The following is a 27466-nucleotide window of genomic DNA, read 5'->3' on the forward strand; positions in this document are numbered from 1 at the left end:
GTGGAAGACATGATGTCTTCTCAATAATTTGATTTTTCATATAGATACCTTTTTATACTGAACATTCTTTTTTTATGTAAAGGGATTTTTCCATATGTTTTTATTTTTAGTTAAGTTTAAGAAACTGAAAAGACTTGTATGCATAAAAAACACATATATACTTATAATATAGGATGGCAATTGCCTGCCTCACCTTTCTTCCCGCTCCGCACCTCCCCAGTCATGCCAACCATAAAGCAGATGTGTTTAACTTTTGGTGTCTTTCCTGGTATTCATCACTACATTTCTTATATACTGACCATTCTATTCTTAGATAGAGCTTCTTGAATTATTTCAGGAAGATCACTAAAGTGTTGAAAGTTTTGAATACGTGTCTGCTGCTGCTGCTGCTGCTAAGTCGCTTCAGTCGTGTCCGACTCTGTGCGACCCCATAGACGGCAGCCCACCAGGCTCCCCAGTCCCTGGGATTCTCCAGGCAAGAACACTGGAGTGGGTTGCCATTTCCTTCTCCAGTGCAGGAAAGTGAAAAGTGAAAGTGACATGGACTGCAGCCTACCAGGCTCCTCCATCCATGGGATTTGCCAGGCAAGAGTACTGGAGTGGGTTGCCATGGCCTTCTCCGGAAAATGTGTCAAACTTAGTCAGTTCTATCTCTGGTTTACTCTTCTGCTACATATGCTGGAAGAAGTGAACTTGCAGATCTAGAAAATGCAATACTGATTCCTCCTCTTCTAAGCTAGAAATAACCTTGATCCTGACCATCTATAATGTGTTAAAGTAGGCTTCGGAAATGTTAAAGTGTAGAGTATACTTCCTGGTGGGTGTAGATAAAATGTAAAATTGTAGAACATTGAAGTGGTAGTGACCTTAGAGTTGATCTGGTACAGCAATTCTTGAATACCGTCTGCAGCCGGGTGGACTTTAACAGTCATCTCTAGAGATTTCAAAAAGCTGGAAACTCTCGGGCCACTCAAGGAGATTATGATTTAGTAGGTTTTGGGGCGGGGCCTAGAAATTAAAAATTTTTAAAAGCTTTCTAGTGATTATATAGTCTTTTAAGTTTTGATACAACTTTACACTTAGTGTAAGAATTTTTTCTAGAGAATCTCTGGCAGAATCATCCAGCCTTAATGTTGACAAACTCCAGGAACAGACATCTAGTTTGTGAGGCAACTTATATGCTTTTAAAGATTTGTGTGGACTGAGCTAAAATTCACCACTTTGTAATTCTCACCCACTAGAATTATTTTTTTCTTTAGGAAAGAAGAAAGAAATTACTTTCAATCATACTAAACTCACTGTGCTAGGTACTACCTTTCCTTTGTTGGTTTAAAAATATTAAACTAAATAGTTTCCTTAGTTGCAGAAAGGATTATCAGAGTAGATAAGCAGTTATTAAAATGTGGTCCTGGACACATGAGGGCCCCTGAGACTCTTTTCAAGGGGTCTAAAAAGTCAAAACTGTTTTCACTGTAATTTGTTGCTGTTGTTTTGTTGGTAAATTGTGTCCAACTCTTTTGAGACCCCACAGACTGTAGTCCACCTGCCTCCTCTGTCCATGGGATTTTCCAGGCAAGAATACTGGAGTGGGTTGCCATTTTCTCCTCCAGGGGATCTTCCTGAACCTGGGTCTCCTGCATTGCAGGAAGATTCTTTGCTGCTGAGCCCCCATCATCATAATACTAAGATGCTATTTGCTTTTTTTGTTTGTTTACCGTGTTGACATTTACATTGAGGATGCAAACCAATTTGGGCAGGACTGCTGGTGCCTTAGCACAGATCAAGGCAGTGGCACCAATTATGTCAGTAGTCACTGCATTTTTTAAAATAATCACCTCTCACAGAAAAAAAATCTAACTTTGCTTAAAAATGTTGCAGATGAAGCAGTATAAACTACTAATTTTAAGAATTCTTGACCCTTAAGTATATTTTTAATACTCTGCTACCTACTCGATTACTATAGTTACCTTGAGAAAACATCATGTGTGTGATTGAGTTTCAACCTGAACTAACTGCTTTTTTCATAGAACTTAATTTTTACTTGAAAGAATGATTGACAGACACACAATGCTTATTCAAATTTTGGATGCTGTTGTTTAATCGCTAAGTTGTGTCCAACTCTTTTGTGACCCCATGGACTGTAGCCCACCAGGCTCCTCTGTCCATGGGATTTCCCAGGCAAGAATACTGGCATGGGTTGCCATTTTCTTCTCCAGGGGTCTTTCCAATCCAGGGATCGAACCCATGTCTCCTGCATTTTCAGGTGGATCCTTTACCACTGAGCCACTAGGAAAGCCCCAAACTTGGATACTTGGCAGATACATGCTCAAAAATGAGCAAAGTGAGCCTGCCATTTTAGGGAAAGCAACTGATACTATTTGTTGTCAATAATAAAATTTGAGGTTTCAAGAGAAAATTAGTTGGAAAACTTGTGGCCACCACCTGATGATATTGATGGTTTTCCAATACTTAAAAACCTTTCTGATAAGATTGGTGGGTGATATTGACAAATGTGATTTTCAAAAACATTGAATAATGAAATACATCAATGTTTTAAAGATCTGCACAATTCAAATGAACCAATATTTTCCAAATAAACCAACGTGTGATGTTGCAAAATCATGCATGGGTAAGACATGCATTTAAAGACCACTAGTTTTTAAAGTAACTGACTATAAAAAGTTCATTGATATTCAGGTTTCAGATTCTATATTGCAATTAACCTTAGAGCAACTATTACTTGTCAAGTTTTGATATAGTATTAAAGAAGAATAGCTACAATTATCTCAAAAGGCTATTAAAACACTCTGCCTCTTTCCAACTCCATATCTATGTGAAGATGGATATTTTTCACATACTTCTGTCAGACCAACATATCACAACAGATTGAATGCAGTAGCACTGATGAAAATCCAGCTGTTTTACTGAACCAGACGTTTGAGATATTAAAAAGTGAAAAACAATGCCAGTCTTCTAAATTTTTTGTTTTGTAAAATAATCTTGTATTTTAAAGTTATGTTATTTATGTTACTGTGTAATAAGCTCATCACTAAATTATTTTTATTTATTTTATTTTAAATGAATTAATAGCTATTTAATTTTTTCTTAGCTTTAGTTTTAGATATAATAACTATTGATAAATATAACCATAGCTCTTTGGGACTCTGAACAATTTTTAGAAATGTAAAGGAGTCCTAAGACTAAAGAGTTTGAGAATCACTGAATTAGATGATCGCTAAAGTTCATTCCCTTAAATCTATTTCTCATTTCCACTGTATAATCATAAGGGATTTGATTTAGGTCATACCTGAATGGTCTAGTGGTTTTCCTTGCTTTCTTCAATTTAAGTCTGAATTTGGCAATAAAGAGCTCATGATCTGAGCCACAGTCAGCTCCTGGTCTTGTTTTTGTTGACTGTATAGAGCTTCTCCATCTTTGGCTGCAAAGAATATAATCAATCTGATTTCGGTGTTGACCATCTGGTGATGTCCATGTGTAGAGTCTTCTCTTGTGTTGTTGGAAGAGGGTGTTTGCTATGACCAGTGCATTTTCTTGGCAAAACTCTATTAGTCTTTGCCCTGCTTCATTCTGTATTCCAAGGCCAAATTTGCCTGTCACCCCAGGTGTTTCTTGACTTCCTACTTTTGCATTCCAGTCCCCTATAATGAAAAGGACATCTTTTTTGGGTGTTAGTTCTAAAAGGTCTTGTAGGTCTTCATAGAACCATTCAACTTCAGCTTCTTCAGGGTTACTGGTTGGGGCATAGGCTTGGATTACTGTGATATTGAATGGTATGCCTTGAAGCTGAAACTCCAGTACTTTGGCTACCTCATGCAAAGAGTTGACTCATTGGAAAAGACTTTGATGCTGGGAGGGATTGGGGGCAGGAGGAGAAAGGGATGACAGACGATGAAATGGCTGGATGGCATCACTGACTCAATGGATGTGAGTCTGAGTGAACTCCAGGAGTTGGTGATGGACAGGGAGGCCTGGGGTGCTGTGATTCATGGGGTCGCAAAGAGTCGGACACGACTGAGTGACTGAACTGAACTGAAAGTTCGTTCCAGCTAGCAATCTTTACAACATGCAGCCATTTTAATTTAATATGTTTCCTGTAAGATTTCTCAGCCATTCCATTCTGAATGCTTGTCAACATCCCATCTAAATTGTGGCCCTTAGCACTGAAATTATATCGAAGATGTAGACTGAGGAGCATAGAATATATAAACAGGCAACTTGCAGTTATTCAGTGGCCTATTTGTGTCCAACTCTTTGCGACCCCATGGACTGAAGCACGCCAGGCCTCTCTTTCCCTCATTATCTCCCGAAGTTTGCCCAAGTTCATGTCCATTGCATTGGTGACACCATCCAGCCATCTCATCCTCTGACACCTTCCTCTCCATCTACCCTCAATCTTCCCCAGCATCAGGGACTTTTCCAATTAGTCAGCTCTTCAAATCAGATGACCAAAATACTGGAATTTCAGCTTCAGCATCAGTCCTTCCAATGAGTACTCAGGGTTGATTTCCCTTAAGATTGACTGATTTGATCTCCTTTCTGTCCAAGGGACCCTCAGAAGTCTTCTGTAGCACCACAGTTTGAAGTCATCCATTCTTCGACACTTTGCCTTCTTTACTATCCAGCTCTCACAACTGTACGTGACCACTGGGAAGACCATTGCCTTGACTATACTGACCTTTGTCAGCAGAGTAATGTCTCTGATTTTCAACACACTGTTTAGGTTTGTCATAGCTTTCATGCCAGGAGGCAAATATCTTCTGATTTCATAGCTACAATCACCATCTGCAGTGATTTTAGAGCCCAAGAAGAGGAAATCTGTCAGTCAGTTCAGTTCAGTTCACTTGCTGAGTTGTGTCTGATTCTTTGCAACCCCATGGACTGCAGCAGGCCAGACTTCCCTGTCCATCACCAACTCCCAGAGCCTGCTCAAACTCATGTCCATCGATTCAGTGATCCCATCCAAGCACCTCATCCTCCATTGTCCCCTTCTCCTTCTGTCTTCAATCTTTCCCAGCATCAGAGTCTTTTCCAGTAAGTCAGTTCTTCGGCCATCAGGTGGCCAAAGTCAAAGACTTTGGCGAAGTCAATAAAGCAGAAGTAGATGTTTTTCAGGAATTCACTTGCTTTTTTTATGATCCAATGGATTTTGGCAATTTTATCTCGGTTTCCTCTACCTTTTCTAAATCCAGCTTGAACATCTGGAAGTTCATGGTTCACATACTATTGAAGCCTAGCTTGGGGAATTTTGAGCAATATTTTGCTAGCGTTTGAGATGAGTGCAATTTCGCGGTAGTTTGAACATTCTTTTGCATTGCCTTTCTTAGGGACTGGAATGAAAACTGACCTTTTCCAGGGTGTGGCCACTGCTGAGTCTTCCAAATTTGCTGGCATATTGAGTGCAGCACTTTCACAGCATCATCTTTTAGGATTTGAAATAACTCAGCTGAAATTTCATCACCCCCACTTGCTTTGTTCATAGTGATGCTTCCTAAGACCAACTTGAGTTTGCATTCCAGGATATCTGGTTCTAGGTGAGTGATCACACCCTTATCTAGGTCATTAAGATATTTTTTGTATAGTTCTGTGTATTCTTGCCATCTTTTCTTACTATCTTCTGCTTCTGTTAGGTTCATACCATTTCTGTCTTTTATTGTGCCCATCTTTGCATTAAGTGTTCCTTTGGTATCTCTCATTTTCTTGAAGAAATCTATGGTCTTTCCCATTCTGTTGTTTTCCTCTATTTCTTTGCATTGATCACTGAGGATCAATGCTTTCTTATCTCTCCTTGCTATTCTTTGGAACTCTGTATTTGATGGGTATATCTTTCCTTTTCTCCTTTGCCTTTAGCTTCTCTTTTTTTCTCAGGTGTTCTCAGAGAACCATTTTGCCTTTTCGCATTTCTTTTTATTGGGGATGGTCTTGATTCTTCAGGAGCTCTGTCTATCAGATCTAATCCCTTGAATCTGTTTGTCACTTCCACTGTATAATCGTAAGGGATTTGATTTAGGTCATACCTGAATGGTCTAGTGGTTTTCCCTATTTTCTTCAATTTAAGTCTGAATTTTGCAATATGGAGTTCTTGGTCTGAGCCACAATCAGCTCCTGGTCTTGTTTTTGCTGACTGTATAGAGCTTCTCCATCTATATTCTCCATCATCAGAATATATCAATCTGATTTCGGTATTGACCATCTGGTGATGTCCATTTGTAGAGTCTTCTCTTGTGTTGTTCGAAGAGGGTGTTTGCTATGACCAGTGTGTTCTCTTGGAAAACTCTGTTAGCCTTTGTCCTGCTTCATTTTGTATTCTAAGGCCAAACCTGCTGGTGCTCCAGGTATCTCTTGACTTCCTACTTTTGCATTCAAAAGATGAGAAGGACATCTTTTTTGGATATTAGTTCTAGAAGGTCTTGTAGGTCATCATAGAACCATTCAACTTCAACTTCTTCAGCATTACTGATTGGGGCATAGACTTGGATTATTGTTATATTGAATGGTTTTCTTGGAAATGAACAGAGATCATTCTGGTTTTTTTTTTTTTTTTTTTTTTGAGATTGCACCCAAGTACTGCATATCAGACTCTTGTTGACTATGAGGGCTTCTCCATTTCTTCCAAGCGATTCTTGCTCACATTAATAGATAGAATGATCATCTGAATTAAACTTGCCCATCCCAGTTCATTTTAGTTCACTCATTCCTGAAATGTCAGTGTTCACTCTTGCCATCTCCTGTTTGATCACTTCCAATTTACTTTTATTCATGGACCTAACATTCCAGCTTCCTATACAATATTGTTCTTTACACCATTGGACTTTACTTCCATCACCAATTACATCCGCAACTGGGTGTTGTTCTTGCTTTGGTTCTGCCTCTTCTTTCTTTCTGGAGTTATTTCTCCACTTTTCTCTAGTGGCAGATGGGCATCTATGGACCTGGGGAGTTCATCTTTCATACTGTTCATGGGGTTCTCAAGGCAAGAATACCAAGTGTTTTGCCATTCCCTTCTCCAGTGGACCACGTTTTGTCAGAATTGTCCACCATGACCTGTCTGTTTGGGTGGCCCTACATGGCATGGCTCATAGTTTCATTGAATTAGACAAGGCTGTGATCCATGTGATTAGTTTTCTATGATTGTGGTTTTCATCCTGTCTGCCCTTATCCTGTATGGATAAGGATAAGGGGCTTATGGAATCTCTCACTACTTCCACCTTTTCTGTCTCTATTTGCCACGAAGTAGTGGGGCTGGATGCCATCATCTTAGGTTTTTTTTTTTTAGTTTTAAGCCGCCTCTTTCACTCTCCTCCTTCACCCTCATGAAGAGGCTATTTAGTTTCTCTTTGCTTTCTGCCATCAGAGTGGTATCATCCACATATCTGAGGTTGTTGATGTTTCTCCTGCCTATCTTGATTCCAGCTTATAATTCATGATGTGCTCAGTGTGTAGATTAAATGAACAGGGTGACAGCAGACAGCCCTGTCGTATTCCTTTCTCATTCTTGAACCTATCAGTTATTCCATATGGGTCCTAACTGTTGCTTCTTGACCCGCATATTGGTTTCTCAGGAGACAGGTAAGATGGTCTGGTATTCACATCCCTTTAATAGCTTTCCACAGTTTATTATGATCCACACAGTCAAAGGCTTTGGTGTAGTCAGTGAAACAGAGATAGATGTTTTTCTGGAATTTCCTAGCTTTCTCTATGATCCAATGAATGTTGGCAATTTGATCTCTGGTTCCTCTTCCTTTTGTAAACCCAGCTTGGACATCTGGAAGTTCTTGGTTCACATAATGCTGAAGCCTAGCATGCATGATTTTAAGCATGACTTTACTAGTATAAGAAGTGAGTTAAATTGTCTGATGATTAGCACATTCTTTAGTACTACCTTTCTTGGGAATTGAGATGAGGATTTATCTTTTCCAGTCCTGTGGCCACTGCTGGGTCTTCCAGATTTGCTGACATATTGAATGCAACACTTTGATGGCATCATCCTTTAAGGTTTGAATAGTTCTGCTGGAATTCCATCACATCCACTAACTTTATTAACATCAGTGTTTCCTAAGGCCCACTTGGCTCTCCAGAATGTCTGGCATTGGGTGGCTGACCACACCATTGTTTAATCTGGTTCATTTGGATCTTTTTTGTAGAGTTCTTCCATGTATTCTTTCCATCTCTTCTTGATCTCTTCAGCATCTACTAGGTCTCTACCGTTTATGTCCTTTATTGTGCCCGTTTTTCAGCAAAATGTTCCCTTAATATCTCCAATATTCCTGAAGAGATCTCTAGTTTTTCCCCTTCTGTTCTCTTCTAGTTTTATACTCTGTTCATTAAGAGGGCTTCTTGTCTCTCCTTGCTATTTTTTGGAAATAATGCATTTAGTTGGATATATCTTTACCTTTCTTCCTTGGCTTTTCCCTTCTCTTCTTTCTTTCAGTTTCAGTTCAGTCACTCAGTTGTGTCCGACTCTTTGCTGCTGCTAAGTCGCTTCAGTCGTGTTCGACTCTGTGCAACGCCATAGACGGCAGCCCACCAGGCTCCTCGTCCCTGGGATTCTCCAGGCAAGAACACTGGAGTGGGTTGCCATTTCCTTCTCCAGTGCAGGAAAGTGAAAAGTGAAAGTGAAGTCGCTCAGTCGTGTCCGACTCTTTGCGACCCCATAAATTGCAGCATACCAGGCCTCCCTGTCCATCACCAACTCCCAGAGTTCACCCAAACTCATGTCCATCAAGTCGGTGATGCCATCCAGCCATCTCATCCTCTGTCATCCCCGTCTCCTCCTGCTCCCAATCCCTCCCAGCATCAGAGTCTTTTCTAATGAGTCAACTCTTCACATGAGGTGGCCAAAGTACTGGAGTTTCAGCCTCAGCATCAGTCCTTCCAAAGACACCCAGGGCTGATCTCCTTTAGAATGGATTGGTTGGATATCCTTGCAGTCCAAGGGTCTCTCAAGAGTCTTCTCCAACCCACAGCTCAAAACCCTCAATTCTTCAGTGCTCAGCTGTCTTCACAGTCCAACTCTCGCATCCATACATGACCACTGGAAAAACCATAGCCTTGACTAGACAGACCTTTGTTGGCAAAGTAATGTCTCTGCTTTTGAATATGCTATCTAGGTTGGTCATAACTTTCCTTCCAAGGAGTAAGCGTCTTTTAATTTCATGGCTGCAGTCACCATCTGCAGTGATTTTGGAGCCCAAAAAAACAAAGTCTGACACTCTTTCCACTGTTTCCCCATATATTTGCCATGAAGTGATGGGACCAGATGCCATGATCTTCGTTTTCTGAATGTTGAGCTTTAAGCCAACTTTTTCACTCTCCTCTTTTACTTTCATCAAGAGGCTTTTTAGTTCCTCTTCACTTTCTGCCGTAAGGTTGGTATCATCTGCGTATCTGAGGTTATTGATATTTCTCCTGGCAATCTTGATTCCAGCTTGTGCTTCTTCCAGCCCAGTGTTTCTCATGATGTACTCTGTATAGAAGTTAAATTAGCAGGGTGACAATAATTAGCCTTGACATACTCCTTTTCCTATTTGGAACCAGTCTGTTGTTCCATGTCCAGTTCTAACTGTTGCTTCCCGATGTGCATATAGGTTTCTCAAGAGACAGGTCAGGTGGTCTGGTGTTCCCATCTCTTTCAGAATTTTCCACAGTTTATTGTGATCCACACATTCAAAGGCTTTGGCATAGTCAAGAAGGCAGAAATAGATGTTTTTCTGGAACTCTCTTGCTTTTTCGGTGATCCAGTGGATGTTGGCAATTTAATCTCTGGTTCCTCTGCCTTTTCTAAAACCAGCTTGACCATCTTGAAGTTCATGGTTCATGTATTGCTGAAGCCTGTCTTGGAGAGTTTTGAGTATTACTTTACTAGCATGTGAGATGAGTGCAATTGTGTGGTAGTTTGAGCATTCTTTGGCATTGCCTTTCTTTGGGATTGGAATGAAAACTGACCTTTTCCAGTCCTGTGGCCACTGCTGAGTTTTCCAAATTTGCTGGCAAATTGAGTGCAGGACTTTCACAGCATCATCTTTCAGGGTTTGAAATAGCTCAACTGGAATTCCATCACCTCCCCTAGATTTGTTCATAGTGATGCTTTCTAAGGCCCACTTGACTTCACATTCCAGGGTAATCTGACAGAATGTGGTCTACTGGAGAAGGGAATGGCAAACCACTTCAGTATTCTTGCCCTGAGAACCCCATGAACAGTATGAAAAGGCAAAATGATAGGATACTGAAAGAGGAACTCCCCAGGTCAGTAGGTGCCCAATGTGCTACTGAGATCAGTGGAGAACTGAAGGGATGGAGCCAAAGCAAAAACAATACCCAGTTGTGGATGTGACTGGTGATGCTGTAAAGAGCAATATTGCATAGGAACCTGGAATGTCAGGTCCATGAATCAAGGCAAATTGGAAGTGCTCAAACAGGAGATGGCAAGAGTGAACGTCGACATTCTAGGAATCAGCGAACTAAAATGGACTGGAATGGGTGAATTGAACTCAGATGACCATTATATCTATTACTGCGGGCAGGAATCCCTCAGAAGAAATGGAGTAGCCATCATGGTCAACAAAAGAGTCTGAAATGCAGTACTTGGATGCAATCTCAAAAACAACAGAATGATCTCTGTTCATTTCCAAGGCAAGCCATTCAATATCATAGTAATCCAAGTCTATGCCCCAACCAGTAATGCTGAAGAAGCTGAAGTTGAACGGTTCTATGAAGACCTACAAGACCTTTTAGAACTAACACCCAAAAAAGATGTCCTTTTCATTATAGGGGACTGGAATGCAAAAGTAGGAAGTCAAGAAACACCTGGAGGAACAGGCAAATTTGGCTTTGGAATACGGAATGAAGCAGGGCAAAGACTAATAGAGTTTTGCCAAGAAAATGCACTGGTCATAGCAAACACCCTCTTCCAACAATACAAGAGAAGACTCTACACATGGACATCACCAGATGGTCAACACCGAAATCAGATTGATTATATTCTTTGCAGCCAAAGATGGAGAAGCTCTATACAGTCAACAAAAACAAGACCAGGAGCTGACTGTGGCTCAGATCATGAGCTCTTTATTGCCAAATTCAGACTTAAATTGAAGAAAGCAGGGAAAACCACTAGACCATTCAGGTATGACCTAAATCAGATTCCTTATGATTATACAGTGGAAGTGAAAAATTTAATACAAAGGTAGGCAAATTTTTGTTACAGGTGTTTTGGAAGGCATTTTGATACTTAAAAAAATGCCTTAGATTATTGACTCTCAGAGTTGGAAGGTCATTTAATCTAACCACTCACTTGAATCTTCTTGCTTAAAAAAAAAAAAAAAAGGATGGGGATTAAAAGGAGAAATGGGTGTGGTTTAGAGACAGCTTTAAGCAGGATTTAAAAATTCAGCTTGAAAGCTTTTAAAATCTAATTATGCAGGGAGGTGGCAGTGTTTTTATTTGCTGTTTACCTTTGATCTATAACCTATTTTTGATAGAGAAGGGACATGCTCTGCGAAAATGTTTATGATTTCTTCATTCGATGTCAAGATACTTGTTTGAAGTTGCCTTGTTATTTAGAGGTTTTTCTTTTTGTAACTAATACTAATGCCTTGCTTTTGGTACTAGATTAATAGCAAGTTAGTCTGGATTTGGTGACTACTTTTGAATGTATAAATGATATAGTGAATTTTAGAAATAGCTTTCTTGTTCTGGGACAAATTAGACATGTTAAGGATTTTAAAAAATCTAAATAACACCAGCTCATAAGAATAAAAAAGCAAAAATAATCCTAGATCTCACTCAGTGTTAACCTTTTTGTTAAATAGTATTTCACTTTCTGTGCGTGTGTACATATATACATACATATTTGATTTTCTAGTAATATAAATTGGCTCTTATTACACATGTTACCTTTTTTTATTCAACAATATTTTGTGACCATCTTTTTGTGTCAATACAGATCTAAAAAATAATTTTTAATGAGTACAGAGTAGTGTTATATATATGTACCATAATTTATTTATGCAGGTAATAGGTTATTTCCAGTTTTGGGTTGTTAGAAAATGGTGTAATGAACATGCATATTACATGTATATGTCTTTTAACATTTTTGTGTTTAGTTCCTTAGGATAATTTTTGGAAGTAGCCTTGCAAACTCAGAGGTTATTGATGTTAAAATTATTAATAGTCTATCAAATTACCATTCAGTAAAGTTGTACCCAATTTATAATACATGAAAGTGATTTTTTCCCCATCCTCACAAATGCTAATTTTTCCCAGTTTATAAGATATTTTGCCAATATTGTAGGTGAAAATATTTTATTTATAGTTAGTTGATTTTTAGGGAGACTGTACATATTTTTGTTATTAAACATTACATTTCTTCAGTTGTAGATTTCCTCTTTATATTCGTTGTACATTTTTATATTGAAGTGTTTGTAGCCATGTACTTTTTACTTAGTAAATTAAGAAAGTGAAAAGGATTTGATAGCCAGATAATATGCAGAATGTCAGCTTCATGGTCAGATGTAGTAGTCTGTTGTCCAGGTCGGATTATTGTTTGGAAAATCTTCTGGGACAAAGGCCATGATTAAAAAAATATGTTCAGTTCAGTTCAGTTCAGTTCAGTTGTTCAGTCATGTCCGACTCTTTGTGACCCAATGGGCTGCAGCACGCCAGGCTTCCCTGTCCATCACCAACTCCCAGAGCTTACTCAAACTCACGTCCATCCAGTCGGTGATGCCATCCAACCATCTCATCCTCTGTTGTCCCCTTCTCCTCCTGCTTTCAATCTTTCCCAGCATCAGGGTCTTTTCAAATGAGTCAGTTCTTTGCATCAGATAGGCAAAGTATTGGAGCTTCAGCTTGAGCATCAGTCCTTCCAGTGATTATTCAGGACTGATTTCCTTTAGGATGGACTGGCTGGATCTCCTTGCAGTCCAAGGGACTCTCAAGAGTCTTCTCCAACCCACAGCTCAAAACCATCAATTCTTCGGTGCTCAGCTTTCTTCACAGTCCAACTCTTGCATCCATACATGACCACTGGAAAAACCATAGCTTTTTAAAAAAATTTTATTGTATTATTTAACTTTACAATATTGTATTAGTTTTGCCATATATCAACATGAATTCGCCACAGGCATACACATGTTGCCCATCCTGAACCCTCCTCCCTCCCCCCTCCCCGTAGAGGGACCTTTGTTGGCAAAGTAATGTCTCTGCCTTTTAATTTGCCGTCTAGGTTGGTCATAACTTTTCTTCCAAGGAGCAAGCATGTTTTAATTTCATTACTGCAGTCACCATCTGTAGTAATTTTGGGGCCCCCCAAAATAAACTCTGTCACTGTTTCCATTGTTTCCCCATCTATTTGCCATAAAGTGATGGGGCCAGATGCCATGGTCTTAGTTTTCTGAATGTTGAGTTTTTAAGCAACTTTTTCACTCTCCTCTTTCACTTTCATCAAGAGGCTCGTTATTTCTTCATTTTCTGCCATAGGGTTGGTGTCTTCTGCATATCTGAGGTTATTGATATTTCTCCCAGCAATCTTGATTCCAGCTTGTGTTTCATCCAGCCCAGCTTTTCTCATGGTCCAAATAAGTTAAATAAGCATGGTGACAATATACAGCCTTGACATACTCCTTTACTGATTTGGAACCAATCTGTTGTTCCATGTCCAGTTCTAACTGTTGCTTCTTTACCTGCATACAGATTTCTCAGGAGGGAGGTCAGGTGGTCTGGTGTTCCCATCTGTTGAAGAATTTTCCACAGTTTGTTGTGATTCACACAGTCAAAGGCTTTGGCATAGTCAGTAAAGCAGAAGTAGATGTTTTTCTGGAACTCTCTTGCTTTTTCAATGATCTAGAGGGTGTTGGCAATTTGATCTCTGGTTCCTCTGCCTTTCCTAAAACCAGCTCAAATGTCTGGAAGTTCACGGTTCATTTACTGTTGAAGCCTGCCTTGGAGAATTTGAGCATTACTTTGCTAGTGTGTGAGATGAGCAAAATTGTGCAGTAATTTGAACATTTATTGGCATTGCTTTTCTTTCGGATTGCAATGAAAACTGACCTTTTTCCAGTCCTGTGGCCACTGCTGAGTTTTCCAAATTTGCTGGCATATTAAATGCAGCACTTTCATAGCATCATCTTTTATGATTTGGAATAGCTCAATAGGAATTCCATCACCTCCTCTAGCTTTGTTCATTGTGATGCTTCCTGAGGCCCACTTGACTTCACATTCCAGGATGTCTGGCTCTAGGTGAGTGATCACAGCATCGTGGTTATCTGGGTCAGGAAGATCTTTTTTGTATAGTTCTTCTATGTGTTTTTGCCACCCCTTCTTAATCTCTTCTGCTTCTGTTAGGTCCATACCATTTCTGTCCTTAATTGTGCCCATCTTTGCATGAAATGTTCCCTTTGCATCTCTAATGTCTTGAAGAGATCTGTAGTTTTTCCCATTCTATTGTTTTCTTCTATTTCTTTGCAGTATATTTATTTGTAAATTGAGGTGTAATTGACATATAGCATTGTATTAGTTTTAGTTGACAGTGTCATTTTGTTTATTTACAAAATTTGTGTTTGTATTGTCAAGTGCAATCTTTATCCATGATCAATATTTTCTGAATGCATGAATGAACTAGCAGAGGAATGGAATAATCCATGGTGATTGGGTGTTCTGAAGATTCATTTTACTAAAACATTGTGATTTTCCAGAACAGATGGTATTTCCATCTCTATCTTCTTACTTTTTTGCTGTTCCTCAGGACCAAAGTGGCCACTGGAAAAAAACTCTGGAAATGTTTTTTCAGCTTAAGCTAGTCTATTAATAGTTCTTAAATAAGTAGCTTACTTCAAATTGTGTACTAATTCTTGTGAGTTAATTCTTAATCCTTTGCTCATCATAAAATGTTGCTTATTTCTAAATTCTCTACAGAATAAAGTATGCTTTAAAGTCTATTTCTAAATTTTATTGGAGTATAGTTAATTTTCTTTCGTTTTTTTTTTGTTAATTTTCAACGTTGTGTTAGTTTCCGTTGCACAGCAAAGTGATTCAGTTCTGTATATACGTTTATTCATTCTTCCTTAGATTCTTCTCTCATGTAGGTTGTCCCAGGATATTGAGGTGAATTTCCTGCACTATACAGCGTGTCCTTGTTGGTTATCTATCTTACACATAGTAGTGTGTGTGTGTTCAATCCAGGCTCCTGAGTTATCCCTTCCCCCTAGGAATCCCCTTTGGTAGCCCTAAATTTGTTCTCAAATCTGTAAGTCTGTTTCTGTTTTGTAAATAAGTTTGTTTTATATTTTTAAAAATTAGATTTCACATATGAATGATCTCATATCGTATTTGTCTTTCTGTGACTTCCTTCACTTAGTATTTATTGTTATAAATGAACTTGGTAATTTTTGAAGTTTATACTTTTTAACTTGTTTGCTACAAGATTCATGGTATATATCAGTTGATAATGAAATTCATAGTTGCTTTTAAAATATGCAGCAAGACTAGATTGATATGACAAATGAGATTTATTGATTTCATATTGACTCATATTAAAGTATTGTTGTTTGTTCACTAAGTTGTGCCCGACTCTTTTGTGACCCCATGGACTGTGGCCTGCCTGGCTCCTCTGTCCATGGAATTTCCCAGGCAAGAATTCTGGAGTGGGTTGCCATTTCCTTTTCCAAGGGACCTTCCCAACCCCAGAGATTCAACCTACATCTCCTGCATTGGCAGGCAGGTTCTTTACCACTGAGCTACCAGGGAAGTCCATGTTCAAATGTTATTTGTCCTAAATCTCTGCAATCTGACTTACTCTAAATTTAAAATATTTCCAGAGTTAGTAATCTTAACTACTAAAGAGTCCAGTGATTCAAAAAGCTAGACATGTCAGTCACAATATTTTATGGATGCATTTTATTTTGAGAAACGCTGGGCTGGATGAAGCACAAGCTGGAATCGAGATTGCTGGGAGAAATATCAATAACCTCAGATATGCAGATGACACCACCCTTATGGCAGAAAGTGAAGAAGAACTAAAGAGCCTCTTGATGAAACTGAAAGAGGAGAGTGAAAAAGTTGGCTTAAAGCTCAACATTCAGAAAATTAAGATCATGGCATCCAGTCCCATCATTTCATGGCAAATATATGGGGAAACAGTGGAAACAGTGGCTGACTTTATTTTTGGGGGCTCCAAAATCACTGCAGATGGTGATTGCAGCCATGAAATTAAAAGATGCTTACTCCTAGGAAGGAAAGTTATGACCAACCTTGATAGCATATTCAAAAGCAGAGACATTGCTTTGCCAACAAAGGTCCATCTAGTCAAGGCTATGGTTTTTCCAGTAGTCATGTATGGTTGTAAGAGTTGGACTGTAAAAGCTGAGCGCAGAATTGATGTTTTTGAACTGTAGTGTTAGAGAAGACTCTTGAGAGTCCCTGGGACTGCAAGGAGATCCAACGAGTCCATCCTAAAGCAAATCAGTCCTGGGTGTTCTTTGGAAGCACTGATGTTAAAACTGAAGCTCCAATATTTTGGCCACCTGATGCGAAGAACTGACTCATTTGAAAACATCCTGAGCTGGGAAAGATTGAAGGCAGGAGGAGAAGGGGATGACAGAGGGTGATATGGTTAGATGGCATCACCGACTCAATGGACATGAGTTTGAGTAAACTCCAGGAGTTGGTGATGGACAGGGAGGCCTGGCGTGCTGCAATTCATGGGGTCACGAAAAGTCGGACACACTGAGTAACTGAACTGATACTGAACTGATTTATTTTGTCCTTCATTGTTTCAAGGCAAATGAAGAAATGGGATGTATTGTGGATGTTGCATAATTCCAATTTATACTTTTTTAGGATAGTTGCTAGAAACACAGGTGAGATCATTTTAAAAATATGTGAGTGCTTAAGAACCCTTTTGGGTTCTTCCAAAGTTTAGGCTTTTAGATAAATATCATTGTGCTGGAGATTTATTTTTTGGATAACTTAATAGTTATAATTTATAATTCAGGGTTGGATAAAATGTCAGAATAGCTTATATCAGAACCAGCATTCTTTCCTGGCTTTGACTAGGACACAGCGTGTATCTGCACAGGGTTGTCCCTATGTGGGTTTAGGTGGTGTCCCACCTAAAACTGTTCTCTTGAATCCTGAAACATCAGAAAGCCATGAGGAGGGAAAGGGTGTAATACCAAAAATAATTGATAGAACTACCTTCCTCTGGACAGACTCTCCTGTACTTCTTGCATCCATAGAAATAATGAGTTGTTGGAAACTGGTGAAACTGGATTGGGGAAGCCTGAGTCATCACTTCCTACTAGAGGAGGAGGTCTGGTGAGGAAACCTAATCGATGTCTTACTCATGGATATTAAAGCTAACTAAATGCCCAGGACTTTATTACTTATCAATCCTGACTAGAAAATTGAATAAAGTATATGCATCACTTAGGCAAAACCATGTTATAGGAGCTGGGGAAGGGCTGAATTGTATATTTATTTCATGTCTCAACTTAATTCCAGATCCCAGTACCTAATCTATCATGACTGAGGGTGGGAGGAGAATGGGTCAACAGAGGATGAGATGGTTGGACCCCATCATCGACTCAATGGACATGAGTTTGAGCAAACTCAGGGAGATAGTGAAGGACAGGGAAGCCTGGCATGCTGCAATCCATGGGATTGCAAAGAGTCAGACATGACTGAGTGACTGAAGAACAACAGCAACAACAACAATAATCTATTATGGCCATTTGTGGTATAAATGCAATGTTGGAAGTAGTAGTTCCTATAAATGATGTTGAACGAGATCCATTTTTTTCTTTACTTTTTTTCTAAATGAATTTTATTTAAACCTAGTTAGCTAACTAGATTTAAATCTAGGTTAGTTAACTAACCTAGATGTTTACTGGCTGAATTTAAAATATGTGGATTGAATCAAACCAATTTCCAGAGTCTAGGAAAGTTTCTATCCTAAATTAGGAACCCAAGTTCCATTATTATTTTCAGTTGAACACTACTCATAGCCATCCTCACATTTTGGAAAGAATACAGCTTTTGCAACAAAGTTTCTTTGTTTTCGTTGAACCAAAAATGTGCTGTATTTAGACCAAACAATAAAAATAAACTACCAAACTACCTTCTAATGCATGGGGGTTCTGGAGAGAGGAAACCATAGATATTTAGAGGCATAAAGTGAGTCATTGTGCTAGTTAAAACTTTTTACAAGGCTAGCTCTGTGTGTTTGAGTTGCATCTGTTACCTCTTCAGCCAGAACTAAAGTGTGTGCAAGGAAAAGAATTTTGCATTGAATTGTGGCTCGTACAGAATGCCTTGTATATAGCCTAAGCATCTAAATGGATTCCACATCTTAGGTAGAACTAAAACTGCATCTTTTCGTATTTATTCTACCTACAAGTTATGTTCTGTTGGACATATCCAAGTTATCTTCTGTGAAGCTAATTCATTTTCACTTGTAGACCTAAATTAATCATGTTTTCAAATGTAACTTGTAAGCCTGTATTACCTTAAATTTTTTCTTGCTTTTGTTTTTACTTATTCATATTTTTAAACACCTACTTTATTACTGACAATATTTTAAAAGTGGTAATGGAGATATTGTATTCTTCAGAGACGAACAATGAAATAATTGCTTCTTTTGGTATTATCTTGGAAAAAATTGTTAGAGTAGACAACTGCCTGAGTTAAAAATAGTATAATTTGTAGCCAGAATGTATTCTTTAATAAAGCATGTAAATACAATTTACTAATCCTTTTTCATTTCGTTTTCTTTCTAAACTTTCAGGTCACTTTCATGAATTCAAAAGCAATTTACCAGTGATTTCTGGGTGCTGGGGCTGATTTTTTTGTGCGTATTTGTAAGTATTGGTTCATTTATTATTCTTATTACTCTTCTCGTTGTGTAATGAAACAGTTACAGTGTTTTTAAAGTATTATTAGTTTTTTAAAAAGTGTTTTCTTAAAAGGAGTATAGAAGAATATCAGGTGGGAACAAAAAAAAAATCTTCAATTTCTTGTGATTTTCAGTGAAATAACACAATGGCAGGGCCAACTAAAATAGACCGAAAGAATACGCATCTTACTATTTGAAGATGGGGCTCAATTGTAGGAATGGATTAACTTAAAGGGGCTAGTCTATATACACATGAATAATTTACCCTGATAACTTCTGGTTGTCTGGACTTGAAAAGTGCTACGAGCCTGCACTCATTGAAAAGATGTGAGATGATACAGAATTCAAAGAGTTGTCAGTACATGAGGAGATTATGTACTAAGGAACCAAAGACTCATTTAGTGAATGTATAATGTATATCAGAATCAAAGTATTCCTCCTACCTTCTTCACCATCATTAAAATACTATTATATTTTAAATGGTATTTTGAAGAAGAAAGATACTTTTTCTCAGGAAAGAATGTCAATTTCAAGAAAACAAAAATTGAATGAACTTTGGTCAATGAAAATACTTTATATTGTTATATATTTATTAATATAAATGTATTTTAGAGTATGTGGCAGATATTAAAAATGTCCATATGTATATAAGATCATATTTAAGTAATTTGAGTTTCAGATGTATTTATGTGTTTGTGTGTGTGTGTGTGTGCTCAGTTGCTTCAGTCATGTCTGACTTTTTGCTACCCCATGGATGGTAGCCTACCAGCTTCCTCTGTTCATGGGATTTTACAGGCAAGCATACTGGAGTCGATTGTCATTTTCTCCTCCAGGGATTTATATGTGTACATTGTTGCAAACCATTGGTATCTAAGGTGTTTTTTTACATTTGGAAACAACAAAGACAGAGGAAACTTCTCTGTACCCCTATAAAGGAGCTTTAGGCAGTACACTTCCAGGAAAGTATTTGGAAAAAAGTAATATTATAAATTAGAGTTTAAGTGATTCAGTATTTAAGGTGGAGAGCAGTGAAAATTCCTTTGAAATCAGTTTTACCTTTCTTCCAGTAGCAGCATTGATTTGGGGCAGGTATTTTGAACCATCTTAAAAACTAGGTGTGAATATTTAATATAGTTTAATAAATTTTGTATATTTTTAATGCTTTAAGAATAAATAAGATGCTGTTCTTATGAGACTATAAATTCACATTTTATTATTTGTAGACTTAATTCTCATGTAAAACACAAAATATTAAACTCCATGGTCATTTGGATTAAATATAAGCTTTCAATTTCTGCAAGGTATCATAGTGAGGATTAGGAGGTGAAGAAAATGGAGAAATGTAAAGTATCTTTGAAGGGCTCTTGAGAAAAAGGATGATTCCAAGGAGCTGAGCTTATCCTATTAGAAATCTGAGTGGAGGGAAATAATTTTGAACTTTGTCAAAATAAATTTGACAAATCCCATCATTGTTGCTTTATCCTTTCTTTTACCTCCTACCTCCCTTTTCTCATATCATTCAGTCATTTCTTGTAGTAAGTTTTTAGGATGATTAATTTTTTAAAGCTGCAAACATAATTACCAGGATTTCAACCAAGATGGCTTTAATTAAAATAGAGTTTACATTTCTCATCACCTCAAGGCTGTATTTCCTGACTTTTTTGCTTCTCCTCTCCTACAATCCCCCAACCAGATATACATAGACTAGCTTTGAACAGAGGTGATCCAATTAGCTGAGATTTTTTTCTTGTGACCTAACAAAGAGAGAGGGCTTTCCTGGTGGCTCAGTGGTAAAGAATTCACCTGCCAACGCAGGAGAATTGGGTTTGATCCCTGGGTTGGGAAGATCGCCTGGATAAGGAAATGGCAACCCACTCTAGTATTCTTGCCTGGAAAATCCTATGGACAGAGAAGCCTGGTGGGCTACAGTTCACAGGTTGCAAAAGAGATGAAAAGACTTAGTGACTAGATAACAACAAAGGAGAGAGGCTAAAAATAGAAAGGGCACTGTGGGTATAGTTTTCGTATGGTTATTTCTGGAGTTCAACTTAAAAAAAAAACTCAAAAGACTTGTAGTCAGATTAGTCAGATTTTGTCTAATAATTTAAATAAAAGTCATAGTAATCACATACGCCTAAAGTAATTTTTTTCCAGACTTGAGAATTTCTATACAATAATTTAGGCTATGGCGTTTGTCGTTTCTTTGGTCACTGGTCTCAAGCTTTGTTATGGGCCATCTCCCTTCCAACTGTGGAACCTTCTTATTAAAGAAATGTAGCAGGATACCATGACTAAGATAAGTCAAATAAAATTAACATGGCATCCAGAATGCTTGCATTGTCTTTTAATTATTGCAGAAACTGTCTGCCACTTACACTGAATGTTGAGGCAGCTAAACGTTTATTTAGTTTACCCTAAAAACAAGCAAATAGGATCAGTGACAGTGGCTTCGTTTAGGAACTTTAATTTCCATATTTTGGAACTGCTTATTTGTTACATGATCTAAGACAGAAAGTTATACCTCATGGCCATGGAAGGTTTCTTAGTAAGGTGTGCAGAAGGTGGTCTGTAAGATAAGAAAGGTGGGATATTGTTTTGCACATCCATAATGAACAGACCACACCAAAGGTGTGTGAGAACCGATTAGAATCTTACCCACGTATATCTACTACCTAGGTTAGAGCAGGAAAACACTGTGAAGGAAAACTGTTATCGTTTCAGAAACTGAAAGCATTTTATTCTAGTTTTTTTTTTTTTTCTTTCTTAAAAATAAAGCCACCTTTTTCCTTTCCCCAAAATCGGCATTGTATAAGAAGACCTTGTTTTGCATGTTAATGATCGGTGAAAAACATCAACAGCAACACAGAGATAGAACTGCTTTTTCAGACTCCCACGTCTTTTTAGAAATTTGCTAGCAAATTCCCTTTTTATAAAATTTGTCTCTGTTCGTGGTTTCTAATAGCAAGATCCAAAATTATTTTATTGTCTAGTATAAAAGATGATTATTGCTTAGCTCCATGCTTCAGTTAATAATAACAACAATATCTTAATTTGGTATAACACTTGCTTTTGCAGAGATTTAATTGGCCAAATTTCATAAAACTCTGAGGTGAGTAGGAATTATCCTTATTTTTGCAAAGTAGCAGGACTCAAACTGAGGGATTTAGTATAAATTTAGTGCTTTTTCCATAACACCAATCTATCCTCTTTCAGAGAGTATTGTAGGTCTCTTTCTCTTGTTGTTTGATCACTACCTCAGTCTCTACTTGGTTGCTGTACAAATATTTTTGAAAAGTTTAAGCAGAGTAAGTCAGGGAGGAGATTGTGGAGAGCCATCTACCACTTTATTTCCTCATGTTCCTGGATCATTTGCTCCTCCCTGGCATTTTCCTATCCCCTTATTTCCAAACTCCACATGCTATGTTTCAGCTGAAATTTTTTGAATTGCATAGATTTTTAGGAAACAAACAAAAAGAATCATGAAATCATCTCTTTGTGGTATTTTAAAATGGAGAGAAATTTGTTTCAAACTGAGCATAGCCCAGACCAAAGCTCCTTCAGTGAGAACATCTGTGATTTTAAGGACAAGTAGGTCTAAGTGCATTATCTTTAAAAATATTATTCCAGGCTAATCTTGACATAGAGCAGGTAAATAAAAAAGATGAGCTGTGAAAATCCACAAATAGGGCTTGAATGCCATTTTCCATGACAACGGGAGCTGCCCCATGAAAGCATTAATGCCAGGAATGTAAGGAATTTAAAATTGTGCCTTCTCAGTTTCACAGTTGTGTGCTCATGTTAATTAGAGATATACTGACATTTGGAGTATCTACATTAATACATACAGCTACTATACATTTGTGAACTGTGGCCAGAAATCTACTTTAATTGAAAGCAGTTTGCTAATTTGAATGTGTATATCCATTACATTTTAAGCTTTTAAATTTTATATACTGGTGCCCTTAGATACTTGCTCTTTCTATTCTCTCCACTTTCTGTTTCTAATTTATACCTGAAAGGACAGCCTGGTCTATTTTTAATCTCCTAGTGGTGTTTTCGAGCAATATTGATGGAATTTTGAGAAAAAAAGGTTTTTAAATAGTGTCCTTATATTTGCTGTACTTTGAATCTCTTTTCACTCTCTGACTCTCTAAATTGTTGGCTTTTCTTGCAAACTTTTAAGGTGGCCTGCCACCGAAATAAGGTAGGATTTAGGTTTATGGAATTTGCTTCACTGGCTATATTTAAGTACTAAAGAACTACTCTTCATGGTCATACTATGGTTTTAGCCAGAAGAGCCCAGTTTTAGAGACGCTGATGATATGAACAGTGAAGAGGCATTCTGATTTTTCTAGTACAGCTGAGTTTCATCCTTCCTCTTGATGTCAAGCCGTGTATCTTAATTTTTGATTTGCAAACATGTTCACAATAGCTTGATGACTTCTTGAATCATCTTTAGCCATAGAGTTTTAGTTTGTCTATCTTAAAGGAAAACTTTGCATCTGTTTTTTTGAAAGTTTGTGTTTCTTAACAACCTGCCTGTCAGGATTTTTAACCCCATTGTTTTGTCCTTTTTGTCTAATGAAACTCCCACACTTACTTTTTGGACGAATCCCTGTGTATTTATTACACAAGACCACTTAGAAAGAAACTTCCTTTTTGTATCACCAGAATAAACTGCTCTAAAAATTTGTAATACTCTGGACTTATTTCATTAAACCATTTTACTGGCACCATTAAACTACTAAGACCTGGGACCATTAAAACTTACTCAGTACTACTATTATTATTATTATTATGGCCTATTTTACCCTTTATTAATTTTTTTTACTGTACTAAGTTCCTCTGCTCTTTATTTTTCCATGTTACTTACTACATATTGTGCCATCACAGCACATTTGGTAATTTCGAGTTAATTGCTCAATTATCAGTGATAGTCATGAAGCTCTGGAAACATGTGCAGTGGAGGATTTTAAAAATTTCAAAATAAGTTGGTGTGTCATAATCTTAAATGTGAAACATGCCAATATCTGCAGTCATAAAAATACACTGCCTGAGCTAGGCATTTCAGGGAAGGCAAAAACCTACTCTTAAAATCAGGGCTTTTGTCTGGCACTGAAGTGTTTCATCTTTGCTAATTTCAAACAACGTATCTAAATTTGATCTTGGTTTCCTTTTCAACTCTAAAAACTTGGTTGTGATAATAAGGGAAAAGGGAAGTAAAATTGTATTGATTCTGTTTGAATGTTTTAGTGGAACCTCACAATCACGATATTTGCTGTCAAGTGGAATTTGGGGTGAGGTGGATCCATACTGGATGTCAGTCAAGGAAGCTGACTTACTAAAGAAGCAGAGTGGTCTCTTTATAATGTTTCTGCACTCATTAAGGCAATCCTCTAATCAGAGGACAGTGTTTCAGTGAAGATAATATGTCGATGATTTATTTACATTGAGAGACCTCATGAGAACAATGACACTTCGGGGACTTTTTCTGTGTCTTACACAGTAATATTCTCAGATGCCTTCAAGATAATTTTACATTATGGCAAAATAATTATTGTAACTCTTTTGGCAACTAGGCAAACTATCATTAAATTTTGCATTAGTATTCAGTTTAGGGTTTGCTCTAAACTAATATAGTGCCAACAGCTCTTTTTTAGATGCTATTATGGTTCTTTCACATTTTTATAGAACTGTAGTAAAGCTGAATTTACTGGCTACATTTGAAGGTGGAGTAGAGCTGCACAAGAGTCAACATTAAAGTGATTCAGTGCCCAATGGAGAAAAATTCTTCTTAACTTGAGATTGGAAACAATGTGGGGCTTGAGGGCAGTTTGCTAAGAACAGCTAATAAATTTGAATATTCCTCCCAAAAGCTGCTTTCTGAACTTTATAACCAAGAAGATAGGCTTTATCATCTTCCAGTATTCTTGCATACACTTTGTTAATATTTAAAGGAATTAAGTACATTATGGAGAAGGGGAAATAAAGCCATAATTTGAACTGAGTGGTGGTCTCAAATACAGGGAAGCAAGGGAATGTCCATAAAAGTACTAATTATGCACAGATTCCTACTAGCTATTATTTTGTAATACAATAATCTTTAAGATGAGAAATATTGTCATGTTTATAATTCAGGAAAAAATAAAACCACCGATTTATTCAAGCATTTCGAAATATTTTAGCAACTACTCAGTTTGTAAAGATTGAATAATCAACAAAATCTAGAGCATTTTGTTGTATGTTTGTCTCTATATATAACTTTCAGCACATAGTTTTATCTGAAATACATATTTTATGTTATCATGGAGTATGGGTATAAATGCTTGTCATTTCACCAAATTTTTGCTAGTGCCAAAGATTAAAATGTGAGTGAAATATTTCCAGTAAAGATAAAAGCATTTTCTGCATTCTCTTTCTCCCTTCCTTCATCTCTCTTTTCCTTTTGCCCTGTTCTCTGCCTCTCTCTCTTCATATTTCTTACTGGAGTTTTTCAAAGACGCAAGGCAATTATTATGTAAAAAGGTTAATTTCCTAAGCATTATCTCTCATCAATGACTGGCAAAAAAGACTTACCCTTAATGTTTAATCAGTCAAAAAGTCTATCCACATGATAAAATTCTTGTTTGTATTATTATTTGCTTACCAGGTACTTTCAAGAGGAAAAAAGATGATCACTAACCTAAGGATTTAAAAATTGATTTGTTATGGAGAGTTTATGTGGGTGGAGTTTTCTTTGAATACAGACTTACTGGAGTTAGTTCTTTCTCTTTCTTTTCAACTCACACAGTTTTATATAAGCTTAAGTGAATGAATTCATTAATAAAAGCAGATTTTCTATATTTATTTCACCTTTGGGCTCTTTTATACCTTTGGAAAGCACAAATACAACAAAATGGTATGTTGGACACTTAATTATTATTTTTACCTTTTTGACCCACCTATGGTAGATAATTAAGCATTAGCATCAATGGACTCCAAGTCTGTACCCCTATAACTGACTACATTAGTCAGACTGTAGATTATTTTTTCTTAAAGCTATGGCAGCTGGTAACAAGCCTATGACTTGGTTTCAGTTATTACCACTTGTGTTCTGAGTTTCACTGACCGTCGTATAGAAGAAATACAGATGTTGTTCTCTTGTGAATGTGATTTTTCTTCCAATTATTACATATATATGGCATCATCAATTATAATGGGTTAAGGTGAGATTGTTGCACATAATTTGATACCTGATATAGCAAGTATCAAGTGCATACTCATTGAATGGTTGACAACTTTAGGAGGTTCTGGGCTTTGACCCTCATAGTGGCAGTGTGTGGAAGCTGCTGTTGATTTTGTGACTAATTACAAGAATTTTTTCTTGGACTTGCAGTCACAGAATAGATAGCTGCGAGGCAATATCTGGGGGAAGGCTGAGAAAGTAAAGCATGGAAAATGTGGGTATAAACTAGAGAGCTGAGTTTCAAAAAACTTTGAGGGTCTGGACCTTTCTGAGGAGAAGATATGGTTGAACAAATGGGAGAAATACCCTTCCCTCCAATTTTACTGCAGTAATTGAGAAGAAGAGAAAAAAGGAGAGAAATTAGTGAAATAGGAACTGACTGAAATAGATTTTTATAAAATCATAAAATGGATTTGAGGACTGATTTTTCAAGATGCAGAAATATTTGTTTGGATCTGACAATAGTAATTTAAAAGGGGTTCTGTAGTTCCCTGCCCCCCATAATTATTTCAGTTTTATTGATTTCAGTTCAGTGCATTCTAAGGACAACAGTAGGAATTTTAGGAAATAGCTACCTCCCTGGGGCGGGGGGAGGGGAGAAGGCAGAAACAATGAGAACAGTTTTGCTTTATCTGGGTAAAGATTACTATAGATATATATGAAAATAACCATTTATGTATCACTCTTCTTATTTTACACAGGAGACCTTTAGAAAGGTTTCATGGTAACCATGACCAAGTAGCATCCCTATGTCTTCCAGGACAAAGAATCACATGAAGTAGGTTTCAATTATGGTATATAATGTTTTTAGTTTTGGACAGTGGCAAACTCTTTGAAATCACACTTCCATACAGTGACTTTTAGTGTGATGCATCTTCCTTTCCTTTCTCCTTCTACATCCCTTTCCTCTCTTCCTTTCTTTCCCTCCATCCTTTCTATCCTTTCTTTCAATTAGAGATAGTTTCTTTTCAATTAGTATGTACGCTGCTTGCCCACCTGTAAAATAATACATAACATGTGTTCCTTAAGCTGTATGCAAGGTCACCTTTTTGATTGAGGACTAAAGAATCCTCAGTGGATTTCTTATATGAACTAAGAGCACTCTCATTTATTGTATACAATTAAAGAAACTGAGGAACTGTTGGAATTAGTTTTACTATTGTGAAGTGATGATCATTCAAAAGAAATTATAATCTTTTATTGACTCAGCAGTTTACTAAACCTGAAGTGAAATTTGTCAGATTTTAAGGCATGTTGAGTGTTTGCTTACTAAGAACAAGATAAAGGAATATCACGGTCTAAAAGGAGAACTTTTAAGTTTTCAGAAAGTCTTCCTG

General features: G+C 37.4%; 1 protein-coding gene across 15 annotated transcripts in view; it reads left to right on the forward strand.

Annotated features, from left to right (window-relative positions):
* Positions 1 to 27466, forward strand: part of SOX6 (SRY-box transcription factor 6) — a 720388-nt gene that overhangs the window by 131400 nt on the left and 561522 nt on the right. For all 15 annotated transcript variants that reach the window (XM_070803611.1, XM_070803609.1, XM_019974613.2 and 12 more), the window contains exon 2: positions 18797 to 18869. The gene's annotated coding sequence lies outside the window, so the exon portion shown is untranslated. The remainder of the gene's footprint in view (positions 1 to 18796; positions 18870 to 27466) is intronic.

The sequence above is a fragment of the Bos indicus genome, chromosome 15, assembly GCF_029378745.1.
Source record: "Bos indicus isolate NIAB-ARS_2022 breed Sahiwal x Tharparkar chromosome 15, NIAB-ARS_B.indTharparkar_mat_pri_1.0, whole genome shotgun sequence".
Classification (NCBI taxonomy): Eukaryota; Metazoa; Chordata; class Mammalia; order Artiodactyla; family Bovidae; genus Bos; species Bos indicus.